Here is a 15,150-nt window from a genome sequence, read left to right as displayed (position 1 = left end):
AAAATCAAATTTAACTAATTTTAGTGATTTTGAATCGAAGCCTATGTCTGGTCGCCGTCAGGCGACCAGAATATTACCTTAGACTCTAACCTAACCTAATTTATTGATTAGGAATATTAGATTAGTTTAGGTTAGGCTATTTTCTATTCCCGGCTGCCGTGAGAAAAATCGTAAAATTTGGTTATTTATATTTAATTGTCACTATTTACAGTTGGAAATATTTCAACCATAATATCAAACAATTTTATTATTCGATTATCAAAATCGTGTTGCCGCCGGAACAAAAATTCAGCTAAATATCCAACATAATATTTTTGGCATGTACCATATCTTGGAATATTTGCCCTTGTTTCTCGTCACAAGCGTTCGATATTTTGTGGGTGCGCGTTCGTTTGCGGATCTACAAAGTTTATTCTATGATTCACTCTTAAATGGATATATCCTTTTTGAAGGCAATCATAAGATTTCCAGCAATCGGATATAATGGTGGTCCCAGGTTTGATTTTATTTGAACCTGCGTGTGCCGGCTGCCTCACGGCAAAACTAGTCTAACCTAACATAATCTAATATTCTTAATCAATAAATTAGGTTAGGTTAGAGTCTAAGGTAATATTTTGGTTGCGTAACGGCGACCAGACAAACTTCGATTCAAAATCACTAAAATTAGTTAAATTTGATTTTTAAGCCCACCCGTTATATATGTGTATATGTATTGGTGTGCGTCGGTGTGCTGCTGCCTGCAAAACAGTAGAAAAACGGCGATCGCATACTAACGCGTTAAGAGATAACACGGATGCACACGACAGGCAGAATTCAATGTATTAGTTCCGACAGTTTTTTGAAAATATCTCGAAAACTAAAGCCGAGCGGCGGTTATATGTATAGGAAAAAGTTGTTCAAAATGTTGATTTCTATAACATAATCAAAAATCATTGAAATCGGAAGTACCGTCCGTAATCTAAATAATTACCGAATTTATTTACAATATTTACATAGGTGTTAACAGTTTAATTTTCAATGTCCTTGATTCGATTGTAATTTGTAACGGTTCTTGTGGTGTTCTTATGGTGTTCTTGTAGTGTTTTTACTTGTTCTAACTCTAAAAACTCATGCCCCGTGATTTTATACATATTCCAAAATAGGTGGAGATTTAGAATCACCAATCAAATCCCTGCTCATCCCTCGTGGGCTAGTCCTCAGACATTCGAAATACCACCCACTGAGGGTGGTGCAGGGGTAGGTGTCCGCGGTCCCAAGGGGCAGGTATGGTACCGAAGTATGGTTCCTTTACGGTGTTATGGTACGGCAATTTGCATTGTACCAAAAGGTTGCCAAAGGTGCTGATTAAGTAATTTAACTAATAAGGTGTACGCTAAATTGATATAATATTCACTAATTGAGGTTCGTTAATAAGTGTTGGGAATTCCCAACAAAGTGAATACCACTTCCAATACACAATGTTGTACACAATAATCACCCACGCGCGAGCATACACGCCCCATAATTATCCACAGTGTCCGCAAGTGTCCACAAATAATCCTTTCAGGCACGAATTACAATGCAATTAAATACGCTCGCATTGCGATTATGTTATTCGTGAATGATCATGTGTACGCGCACTGCGATTATAAATTTTCAAATATGTTTTAATTTAAAAATGAGAAAAGGAATCTGATAACGAACGAAATTTTCGCATCTACAGTTACCGAAGAAAGTGTCCATACACCGAAACACGTTCAGTTTAAACAATAAAAACTTTGATTATAGAAGGCTAGTTAACTATGGAAGGCGCATATGCAGTTAGGAATTTAACTCAGCTTTCAGATAGTATGAATTTTATTGTAACTTAAATAAAAATACAACAGACAAATCTCAAATGCCGAATGAAGTAAGAAAATCAGCGAGAAAAAAGTATTCATACAGAATTTTGTTTGTATGTGAATCAGTCATATTTATAGTAATTAATATTTTGTAGGATATCCGTTATTATCAATAATCGCTTGTAATCGCCTGGGCATAGATTCAATTAAATTTGTTAAATTATTTTTATTTGAAATTTTATATTTTTGCAAACGATGTTTCAATTCTTGCCATATATACTCAATTGGATTTATGTCCGGTGATTGCGGAGGAGTTTCCAGAACGTGACTCTAATTAAATGAGTCTTGTGGATGGGAGCGTTATCCTGCTGAAAATAGTAATTATCAGAAAGACCTAATTTCCGTGCGCTGTCTTTCAAATTTGATTTTAAAATATCTAAATATTTATATTGGTCTATTATTCCATCAATGAGGTGCAAGTTTCTCAGGCCATTTGCGGCCATACAGCCCCATACTATAAGGCTACTTCCACTATGTTTGACTGTAGGTCTAATATTTTTGGGCCTAAAAGATTTTCCCTTTTTTCTGTACACTAATTTTCGTCCATCTGAACCCCAAGTATTAAACTTACTCTCGTCTGAGAAAATAACTTGCTTCCAAAAATCTAACGATCTATTTATGTAAATTTTTGCGAAATTAAGTCTTTTTTCTTTATTCACCTTATTGACGTAGGGGTTTTTCCTCGCTACTCATGCGAAATACCCTGATTCTTTAAGTTTCTTTGATATCGTTTTTGGACAAATTTTGTTACCAGTTCTTGCTTCTAATTCCGCTGCGATTTTAGGTGCACTTTCAAATGGATTTTCTTTTATTTTCTTTGTAATAAATCTTTTATCCTTTTCAGTTAACTTACTCGGTCTCCCGGAACGACACATATTTTCAATTAATCCTGTACTTTTGTACTTATTAACTATATATTGTACACTAGCATGATTCCTTTTTACCATTTCACCAATCTCGCGAAGTGATTTCCCACTTTTCCATAATTCAATTACAATTTTTCTTTCCTCTATTGTAGTTTCCTTATTTTTAGCACTCATTATGATACAAACTATGATTCCTTAACAAACCACGCTAACAATTGACGAAATGCTATGAAACAAAAGAAAGACGAGATTCTCCCAAGATTTTGAGTTTTATTGGTATATTTCGCCAATAGATATCACGTATGAATACTTTTTTCTCGCCGGTTTTGCTTACTTCATTCGGTATTTGAGACTTGTCTGTTGTATTTTTATTTAAATCATAATCAAATTCATACTATCTGAAAGCTGAATTAATTTCCCAACTGCATATGTGCCTTTCATAGCTAAGTAGCCTTCTACATATAATCAGAGTTATTATTGTTTAAACTGAATGTATTGCGGTGTATGGATACTTTTTTCGGTAACTGTATTTGCGTTGAGTCAAACAAGGTAACACGAGTAGCAGCTGATTCTGCTATCGATCGACGTGGTTCAGAGAAACAAATGCTGATCAGGCCCAATATCCTAACGCTAGAGGTGCTCATTATGCAGCGCGTAACGTGATTTAACCAAACACAAAACTCTATTGATTTGCTATTTTTAATTAAATAAATGAATTAAATAATGAAATAAAATTGAATTAAATTATTATTCTTATAAGAAATTCCAGTTTTAAATCAAATTGTTTGCTGATGTAGAATCAGATGGCACATTTTAATGTACACATACGTATATATTTTATGTATAATCAGTGGCCACATTTTATGCATCCATGCGTAGTTAACGACCGCCAGTTTTTTAACGGTACGCCGGCAATGCTTTCTCTTGATTCGAAATTTTGATTCGGCACTTGATGTATTCACAGTGACTCAAAGTAAAACTCGGACACTTGTATATTTTCACTTTCTGAGGTTATTATTAGTATAAGAAAACAAATTAAATGAAAAACAGAGTTATTTTCAATAATTTACACTTAAGGTCATATAAAATTTGTTAAGCAAAGACAAATTATTCACGATAATTCAAAACAAAATGGAAATGTCAAAAATCATGAAAACTAGCCTCAAACTGAAATTCGGACAGTTGGTAATCCTGTGGGAAAAACGAATGAAACGCGGGGAATCACCCTTCATTTTTTCATACTTTCATTTTATGTAGGTTTTAATTAACGTAAGTTGTTAGTTTCTGTGAAATTTTATTTTACTTTCACAAAATGGCTAGACAATGTGGACAAACGTCATTACAACTCCGGGAACTTGTTATAAGTCATTTTAGAGACGGTTTGTCTGTACGAAATATTGCATCAATAGTGAAACGCAGTTACTCTACAGTTGATGATATTATAAAACACTTTAGATCCAGAAATAATGTGGAAAATAAACCAAAACTAAATGTTATACAGGGTATTCGGCCACCCCTGGGAAAAATTTTAATGGGAGATTCTAGAGGCCAAAATAAGACGAAAATCAAGAATACTAATTTGTTAATGGATTGATAACTTCGTTAAAAAGTTATTAACGTTTAAAGTTACGCCAGTACTGAATTTTTTTTAGAACGTGGGTAGGATTTCGCGAGTAGGTCTATTCGCCAAAAATTATCGTAATTGACCCGCGCAACCGAAAATAATTTGTCCAGAACGATTTGAAATTTTTTAATTTTGTCGAAAAATTTCACATTTTCTCGAATTTTTTTCTCCAAAGTGGGTAGGAATTTGAGGGTATGTCTATTCACCAAAAATGATTGTAATTGACCCCCGCAACCGAAAATAATTTTTCCAGAACGATTTGAAATCTTTTTTTTTCGTTGAAAAATTTAGGCACCTATGCCTCGTCGATTTTTCTTAAAAATTCGTTTTTAATTTTTAATAATTTTGTTTGACACCTTACAGAAAAATTGTATAATACTTTTTTGTAGGTATTCATGAACTGTACTTCAGAAAAAAATTTCATTGAAATATATTCACTATTGTAGGAGTTATGGCTATTTGAAAATTGGACCATTTTTATGGGGTTTTTCACATTTTACGGGATCAACGAGCAACTTTTCCATTATTTTTAGAATTTCTACATATTCTCTACTAAAATACGCGTTGATTGTTTTTTTAATCATTAAAATCCTTCAATCCGTTCAGAAGTTACGACGTTTTAAAGATATGCATGAAATTTCAGGGAAGCATTTCTGGCCTCACATTAGATTTTCGGTAAACAATTTTTTTCTCGAAAATGAGTATGATTTCGGGGGTATGTCTAATGACCAAAAATCATTACAATTGACCCCTGTAACTAAATATAATTTTTTTTAGTATGATTTGAAATTTTTTAATTTCGTCTAAACATTTCAGTACCTACTCGAATTTTTATCTCGAAAGTGGGTAGCATTTCAGGGGTATGTGTATCCACCAAAAATGATTGTAATTGAGCCCCGCAACCGAAAATAATTTTTCCAGAACGATTTGAAATTTTTGAATTTAATTGTTAATAACTTTTTAACGAAGCCTTCATTAACAAATTAGTATTCTTGATTTCCGTCTTATTTTTGCCTCTAGAATCTCCCATTAAAATTTTTCCCAGGAATGGCCGAATACCCTGTATAGATGAAAAACCAAATGCATTCCAGAATCCTATTGAGTACTGCTATTCTGTTAAAAATGAATCAAGATGCCATATTTGTGGTGACGTGGCAATAATTAAATTCGCATGGTGTAAGAAATCTTTATGTTTCAAACATTTTTTCAACGAGTACCACTATTATCGAAACTACATAGAGTAAGTGATATACACACTGTATGTATTTATAATTTATAAATCGCTCCACCTTTGCCACGATGTCATAGGTGGGTAATAAAAACAATTAATCTTTTCATTGCTGTTAAGAACTTGTTACTTGTTACTTGTTACTGTATAATTTAGTACAAGCCTACAGTGCTTCATTAAAATCAAAATTAGAACGGCTACTACCATAGTGGATGTACGCGCAAGATGTAAATCATGAAAATCTGCAAAACTATAAGAGGCAATTTTAAAATGTTACATACCAATGGATTTGGAATAAAATGCTCGTAATTTTTTGTCATTATGAAAATTTCAATAAAATAAAAAATTAAGTAAATAAATTTATTTTTGTTAAATTTTTTAACACCATGTTATTGTACATAAGAAACCATTAACCTCGCCCATTAACAATGTTTTCGTATGTCTTTCCGTTTTCGAGATAGCCGTTTCGAGCCAAAACTTCAAGGGGTGGTTTCACCCCTTAAACTCGAATAACCGCAGCTAAAAAAAAATACGTGTCGATTATTTTTGGCTGCTTCATAAGTGTACGAAGTTTCATCAAAATCGAAGCCGGACCGTTCGCGAAGGTTCCTTGTAAGTAGAATTTCTCATGCTGAATGAGAACCACTATTCTATGCATGCAGTTGTTCGCAGATTGCCGTTCTACAGGAGGAACTTTAAACGATAATAACTTTTTAACGAAGTCTCAATCAACAAATTGGTATTCTTGATTTTCGTCTTATTTTGGCTTCTCGAATCTCCTAACAAATTTTTTCCAGGGGTGACCGAACACCCTGTGTAAAGTATCGTGTTTCGTTGCGGTTTATTAATATCAATATGCTCTCGCAAAGTTCTTCTATTAATTGTAAAACACACGCCTAATATTTTTTTAAGAGTAACTATGCGAAATAGATTGAAAATGCGAGTATAGTCTCTCTATATGTAAAAAAGATCTCTGCAAGTAATATTTGTATCCCCACCACTAGAAGGATACCTCCGGAGTTCAGTCGTCAAGCGTAGCTCGAATAGTGTAATCTAATCTGCAATCGAATATCTGTTTCAAGATATAAACTACAATACTGACGTGTGAAAGTGACGGTGAATAATAAACTAGTACCCAAATCTACCTTCAATCAAAGATAAACTTTATTTTCGTTAGTGTCACGCGTAGAATGGGTACCGACATCTTTGATGGGTCCGGACGAACTTTCTCTCCGGCCTCGTCACCGAGGAAATACAAAATCCTTAAAAGTTAGTATGAAAGGAAAATGGAGAGAGACAGAAAAGAGAGAGAGGGACAAATCGAAGATGAAAAACGTGAAGAAAGTTAGAGCGGCCGGAAATAGATAATAAAAGTGAAGTGCCTCGCTGAGCCCGGCTAGAAATGGTCCGATGTCCAAGCAGGGGCTTGAAAGAAAACAGAGAAATGTCATACGGGTCTGGTCGGCAAGTGTTTACTAGGATTATCAGGTTCGCGCGAGATCCTAGGAAAGAGAAACTAAAGTTACCCTTGCACGCATTTCATTCACACAATGGCAAGGGCATAGTAATGGTACAATAGTCATCACACTAATAGTAACTGTAATTTCAAACACATTTTCATACCCTGACTGCAATTCGCATATTGAGTTTCGTGTTTTTGTCTGATGCTTATTCCTTTCTGCATACCATATGCATGCATATTTGAGATGTCAGGCTCGAAGTATTACCATTGTTTATGTGTGTGATTGACGTTTACTTGAAGAACTAACTCTTTTATTACATTTACGTTTATAACTGCAATAATGTTTTCACGAATAAAGCCACGGATAACAGCGAAGTAACAGTTGAAGCCAATTTACTAACATTTATACTTATAATGGGGTTTCCAATAAGGGCGGGTCGATGTTGAAATGGAATAAAACAAACTGTGTGTGAGATATTAACGAAATTTTTTTTTTATTTGAAAGGCCCATGTATGCCATTATCTATGGAATGTGACATCGTTCAAATGTCCGCCGCGGCTTCTTACGATGGTACAGATTAGAGAGGTCCAATTTTCAATGACTCTGCCGCATAGATCCGACTGACTGGGTTATGTTGACTTTGAGAGCATCGGTCGATTGTGGTTTATTGGCATAGATCTGTGACTTCAGAAAACTCCACAAGAAAAAATCTAGCGGGGTCAAATCGCACGATCTTGGTGGCCAATTTACGTCACCTCCGTGAGAGATAACCATACCCTCAAATCGTTCATGCAGAATGTCCATCGCGTCGTTCGTTGTGTGGCTCGTAGCGCCGTCCTGCTGGAACCGTCGTCCACGTCCATATCGTTCAATTCGGGCCAAAAGAAACTGATTGTCATCGATCGATAGCGTTCATCATTGACGGTGACAGAATTACCAAAGTCGTGTTAGAAAAAGTACGGACCAATGACGCCGCCGCCCCAAAATCTGCACCAAATAGTAACTTCCTGTGGATGCATTGCCACCTGATGAATCTCGTTTGGGTTGGCGTCGTCCCATATACGGCAATTTTGCTTGTTAACATAACCATTTATCCAAAAATACGCCTCGTCGCTAAAGATGATTTTTCGACCAAAATTTGGCCAAACGCTCCGAAGCTCAGTCAGCAAATAAACGCGTTTTCTATGGTCATTAACTTTGAGCTCCTGGGTCAGTTGGATCTTGTACGGGTACAGGCCCAAATCCCGGCGCAAAATTCGCCAAGTTGAAGTCTGCGATAGGCCAACTTCTTGTGCACGGCGAGGAATTATCTGCCTCGGGTTCTCCTGCACACTTTCACGGACAGCGGCGATGTTCTCGGCCGACTTGGCGTTCCTTTGACGTACGGATGTCGGCTGATTGTTTACCGAACCGGTCATCTCAAATTTGGCCACCAAACGTTGGAAAGTCGACTTTGAAGGGCCACCGCATCTGCCGTAAAATGGACGCAATGTGTGCAACGGTTGCGCTAACGAACAATCATTTTGATAATAAAGTTTTATCATTTAGACGTGCTGCTCAATCGTGTAACTTGCCATGGTGATTTGGCATTACTGGCTGAGTCACAAACAAAAAATTTGACAGACGCCGCCAAAACAACATGAACACCATAGACTACCAACATCGATCCGTCCCTATTGGAAAACCCTATATTACGATCGCATCAAATTGGCTCGTATTCGTAGAGATAGGTATACAGTATTGTCTCTATAGAAGCGACGCTCTCGGGACTCAACGCTCGGCTATATCGTGGACGAGAAACGATTCTTGATACTTTGTTGACGCCTACTGGAGGCGGCGAATGTAGAAAAGAACAGCGAGCATATGACAAAGAGGGACTGAGCGCCCGAGCATCGCCGAATTTGCTATCGCTTCCTTTGCTTCAGGTCGGCTGTAGCGAAACACAGGCGATGTTTATGCGAGCCTATACCGAATCGGTGTTCTAATTCTGACCTCTACCTCTCTTGGTAGAGGTCGCAGAATGAAATACTGATTCTGTATAGGCTCCCGTAAACATCGCCTGTGTTTCGATACAGCCGACGTGGAGTCACCTGAGCGATGCATGCCTTTGATCGCTTATTGCGTTAGTAAATGGGATCTAAATTGTATATCGTATTTGATGTCATGGTAATTATTTAGATTAGGGTACACCTCATTGATTTCGATGATTTTGAAATATGTTGTAGAAATATACATTTTGAACAACTTTTTCCTATACATATTACCCCCGCTCGCGCTTAGTTGGTGAGATATTTGCAAAAAAACTAGTGCTATTACATATTGAATTCTGCCCAGACGTGAAAACTCGTGGCCACGTATACGCTCAACGTATACACTGCCGATACGTAGACTTTCTTCTGTTTTGATTCTTTGTTTTCGATCAAACTAAGATATGTTATAAAGAACGATAAAAATTCAAAATTGACACCTGCACCCCCTCCTTGACGAATCAGGCCTTGACCTAACTTAATCTATGTTTCTAAATGTACTTCGAGATAGATTAGGTTAGGTCTGGATTAGATTATTATATTGGGGAGGGGGCGGAGGGGGTGCTCCGCCCCTCCCCCGCTTACGCGTGTCAATTTTGAGGTTTTCTAAAGGCAGCATTTTCGCAAAACAAGTTCGACAGATCAGAAATTGGTTAATTTGAACGTTTCAGTTTAACCGGTATGTACGTCGTTTGCTGGGCACACCGACCGTTTACGAAAACAGTAGATGAGCGACGATTCCGTGCTAATGCGTCGCTTTGGGCGCGTGGTTAACACTCGGTAATATGTAGTGGGAAAATTGAATATTGCATTAATTAGATTAAGTTTCGAATTTTATTAAATATTTCATAGATATTATTGCATTAGGGGTGTACATGTTAAGCACCGGTTGATTCATTAATGGGAAACACGTCCGCCATTATATTAAAAAACGCAACAAGATGATCGTTAAAATTGAATTTTCGTCGAAAGAGAAACTCTGCTATGTACCCAATATAATGGTAGGTGCGTATTCCATAGCGGGGAATATCCGCCCGTGTTTCCCGCCATGTTCGCTCTATATTTTGGGTATGAGCACCGCTATTTGGATCCACAAAGTTCATTTTGTGGTTCACCGTTAAATGCTTATAGCCTTTGTGATTCAAACAGTCATATGCCTTCCAATAGTCCGAAATGATTGTTGTCCCCGGCTTAATTTTTCGTTGTATAACGGAAAGTAACGTTTCGCTACTTCGGTCTGGAACCGGCTCAATAAAAAATTGTTTACTGGTACGATCGAAGCCTCCAAATATCCACTGTCCACTCATAAGACGACCTTTATTATATTTCCGTTTGCCAATTTTTGCTTCATCGACTTCGACAATTTGATTTTCGCCTCCTATTTGAACTGAATATTTTTCAGTCCATAAAACACAATTCTCTGCAAAAGCTCGCCCAATCAACAACTGTCGTTGTAGATACACCCAGTTCTTTCATTAAAAATGTTTGCCGGGGTGGCCGTAGCATTATGTGGTAAGCTATAAATCTGCAGATGGCCTGAATTGGTATGCGTGCATGTTGGAACCACGTATTATGTAACGCACTAATTTGTACTACGCATTCTTTTTTCACGCGTTTTTTACTACTATTCTTCGTAAAAAATGTATTCCGACATTTAAACATTAATCTCTTACGATTAAATGCCATTTCCTTCTGACATTTTGTGCAAACCATGCTTCCATGAATTACCTTTTATTCAATTAAATATCTATTAATATTCCGTAGTCGCAACAAATATTTAGAAATTCATAGTTACCTTCCGCTCAATTAAAAAATCTATTAATTTCTCATAGTCATCACAAATATGTAAAAGCTCGTATAATTTCATTATAGTTATACGTACTGTAACACTATACGCGAAAATAATGTTATAAAAGTGATTCTTTGGACGAGTTAATTGTGCGTGCTTCTTTACCTCGTGACGCGTACTGCACTAATTGTAAGGAGAAAAAAAAAGAATCAAAACAGAAGAAAGTCTACGCATCGGCAGTGTATACGTTGAGCGTATACGTGGCCACGAGTTTTCACGTTTGGGCAGAATTCAATATGTAATAGCACTAGTTTTTTACAAATATCTCAGAAACTAAGCGCGAGCGGGAGTAACATGTATAGGAAAAAGTTGTTCAAAATGTATATTTCTACAACATATTTCAAAATCATCGAAATCGATGAGGTGTACCCTAATCTAAATAATTACCGATGTCATTTTAATCAGAAAAGTGTCACGAATATGTTGATGAAGTTTGAAAAAAGGAAGAACAAAAATAAAGATAAATTTCGTTGTTGATTTATTATTGTATCTGTACTAGTTAAATCGTATCATAACTTCAGTACATATATGTATGTATCGCTCGTTTACTGCAACAGTGTTATGACTCAAAAAGATACAACTTGTGAATTTAAACTGTTTAACCAACTTATTTTACTCTGAGTTGTCTCATGGTTTCAGCAAATAAATGATAGGTCAATTAAATTACAATTCCTTTTTTTAGATGAAGATACACTTTAAAGAAAGGACAAATGTATATTATAATTTATGAAAAACAATAATAAAAATTATGTTGTATTTGATCTTAGTTAAATCAGAAAACTGCCACAGACATGTCAAAAGTTTCAAAATAAGAAAAGGAAACATAAAAAATTTGTATTATTGCACTAGTGTTGCCTTAACCCTTTGCGCTCGAGGCCGTTTCCGTGCGGACCAACCAGCAACTCGAGACGTTTCGTAGCGCTTTTGGTGACTTTACTACCTCTAACATAAAATGATTACACACGCAAAGTAACTTACAAAACTTTTATTTTTTAATATTTAATGTATCTTTACATCTTTACGAGGATAATTTGTTTAACATTATTCTTTGTAATTTTGCTTTGTATGATATTTCATGTAACAATTGCCGAGATGTAGGCCCGGCTTATCGGGACAAGTATCACAATAGTACGTCGTTTGATGTCTTTTGCCATGTCTACTTCTTTGAGAGCAGACTTTACAATCCTTCCTAACTCCCGTTAGAATGTTATGCAGTTTTCCATTTAAGCGGTCGTTTTCAGAACTGGAGGTTGAGGTTGAAGATCGAGCACGTGTCTGATGAAAATCTCCAGTCAATTGCTGAACTAAGGTTTTCACATACCTCAAGTGACTAAGCGGCTGTTCTCCTCTCTGCTGTTTAGTCATTTTATAAAGTAAATACGAATTTATTGAGCAAATTTCAAGCCCCCAAAAAAACAGTTTACGCCACCATTTCAAGGATTTTCGTAAGAAACAGTACGTTGCAGCTAATTGATCTGCACGATCGACACCACCCATATGTTTTATATAATTTATTACTACATTAGGCTTCTTGACGGTAACTTCAAACCACCTCGTAACATTCTTCTCACAAAAGTCATTCCTGCATTGTTCCAATTCGTCAAGCACGTGACAACCCTCTTGTCCTTCCATGATAAAACTAATGTATTTCCCTTGCGGAATGCTACTGTCGATTTCCTGCCGAATTTTGGTTTTTTGATTTGGTTTGGCAAATGCTTCCTATTTGTTAGTATTGTTCCTGACAAGTGGCACTTCAATTTCAGTAACTCTTCAGCTAGGATAAAGCTGGTGTAGTACCGATCGGTGAACATGTGGTGTCCTTGACTACCAGGCACTTTCTCCAGAAGCACCGTATAAAGGTGCAGCGGTATTCTTGCAGATATCGGAAGGTCAGGCCTTATCAATTTCTCCGTGGTAAGACTTCCATAATAAGGAAGAATGCCACAGATATAACCAGTATTTGAGTCTGCCATTGTGTAAACCCTAATACCCCATTTCGTTGGTTTCTTCGGGTTGTACGTGATAAAAGAAACCCGACCTTTGAATTTGATAGTGGACTCATCCACACAAATTTCTTCTCCCGGTGTAAAATACTTCAAAAGCTTGGAATTTATATATTCTAAAAAGCAGCTTACTAGCTGCAAACGGGTTCTTGGACCTGCATCTATTGTTGGGATTGTTTTTAGATGAAGCATCCAAAAAATCTGGCTGAATGTATCTCTGGTAAATTTGTTTGAATAAAAAGGTATGTAACTGACATCATTCCGTGACCAGTACTCTTGCAAATTCGCGAGCGGCATTGTCCCCATATTTATTATAACGCCAATAAATGCCCACATTTCTTCGGTAGTCACACTGCCAAGTTCGCCATATCGAGTATGGTGATAGCGTCTTGTTCTCTAACTTTCTTCTAGCGTAATTATTTGTTTCTGTAACTACTTCATTTACGAGTTCATCAGTAAAAAATAATTTAAAAAAATCTAACGGTTCTTTCGTGTCTGCGAATATGTGCGGTCCTGCAGGATTATTGCCGGCTATAAACGGTATTCTCTGGGGTATTTCTTCGGATTCTGGACAGCTAATCCATTCGGAACTGTCGGATTGTGGGTCTTCTCCAGCATCACTGTTACTGTCACCTTCACTGTCTATTATTCTAATTTTTCGCCTTCTTACACCTCTTACTTCATCATTATCATCATTACTGCTCGCGTTTTCTCTATCGTCAAGTTCTCTGTGTATAGATGTAATTTTCTCGTTTAGCAACTCTAAATCAAACTCATCTTCACTAGAGCTTATTTCATTATTACGTTCCATGGTAATGGGGATCAAAAACTTCAACTTTTCTAGACTCTTTGCCACGGCTGTCAGGTTCGAACTGAGACCGAAAATGCAATCCGGTTCGTGGTTGCGTACTAATTTCAGATAAGAAAGTCTTATCTCCATTTGAAGGGATATCATTTCACACTTCATAAGAATATACAAACAGAGCGTAGGAACTCACGTCGAAGAAACTAAACGTAAACAACTACCGCCGCGCATCAAGTTACCGCAGCGTACGAAGTGGTGAGCGACAGTCACCTCTCGAGTTGCGGCATCAAATCGCGTGGTGAGTGAGACTCACTTCTCGAGTGCAAAGGGTTAATAATTTGAACCCGTATCGTATGACAATGTTCGACGACCGATCGTCAAGCGTGCCGCTATCTTGGGGAACCGCCCGTAGGAAGGCACACTCGTCGGTACAGCGAGTGCTGGGTTCTAACAGTACGCAGTGGGGATAAGTAGAGGGGATACGATATTTGCCTATATTGTCGACGAGTTCCGAGCTTATATAGAGAAAATACTGTATCACACAGAAAACTTTGTGACGAAAGTCACTCATCGGCGCCACGACCCCGGTAACCCGCCATCCACTGGCTCCGCGACCGGCCGCACGCGGGCAACTTCGACTGTGACCGCGATGTGGCGCCGCGCTGCTAACCTTTCTCGCAGCAGGTTTCGCGTGCGGCCGGGGATATAAGAGGAGCCCTGAGGCTCGTTTGGCCAGCATTCATTCATCATACAACCGTCAGAGAACGAAGACTGCTCGACACTCCTCCGCATCTGCACCTAGCAAGTGCCCTAACAAACGACTACCCAAAAGGAACACGACACACGCACCCGACCAGGACCTGCAAAAAGGACACGGAATTAATTCGGACAATCCAGATACCACACACATCACACAGCGCTGGCCACCGGGCCAGAGAAACTGGCATTTCGCCATCGCCAGTCAGCTCGACAAAATGGCGAACCATACATTCAAACTGTAAGACGCCAGACAGCGTCACTATCAGACTCAAGGAGATTCTTCACCGCGTCACCCTGCCAAGACGTCCCGGCTAAACCACCGCCATCACCATCAATGGACACAGTGAACAAAGAAGAAACAGACCAGGGAGGCTTCCTGTTCCCTAGGAAAAGGAAAACCTCCAGGGAAGCACCAACAACCCTAACACCCGAGGCATCGACCAGCAAAGCCACAACAGCAGCCACAACCATCACCCCAGTGTCCAACAGGTACACCATACTGTCGGACATCTTCGACGTAGGACACGATAGCATAATCACCCCACCACAGGTAACTCCGACCGTACCAGTCAAGCCACCTCAAGGTAAGCCTCCACCAATTTTCATTCACTCAATGATCAAGGATCATAAGGCATTCTGCCACCTG

At 37.9% G+C, this 15,150-nt stretch overlaps 1 protein-coding gene and 1 pseudogene across 2 annotated transcripts in view; both read right to left on the bottom strand.

Annotated features, from left to right (window-relative positions):
• The window catches only part of Znt63c (solute carrier family 30 member 1), a 266,383-nt gene that overhangs the window by 10,624 nt on the left and 240,609 nt on the right, over nucleotides 1-15,150 (bottom strand). The window lies entirely within an intron of this gene.
• On the bottom strand, nucleotides 9,967-10,594 carry LOC143350175 (uncharacterized; annotated as a pseudogene).

This window comes from Colletes latitarsis, chromosome 14 (assembly GCF_051014445.1).
Source record: "Colletes latitarsis isolate SP2378_abdomen chromosome 14, iyColLati1, whole genome shotgun sequence".
NCBI lineage: Eukaryota > Metazoa > Arthropoda > Insecta > Hymenoptera > Colletidae > Colletes > Colletes latitarsis.
This window is presented reverse-complemented; position numbering and strand designations above follow the sequence as displayed.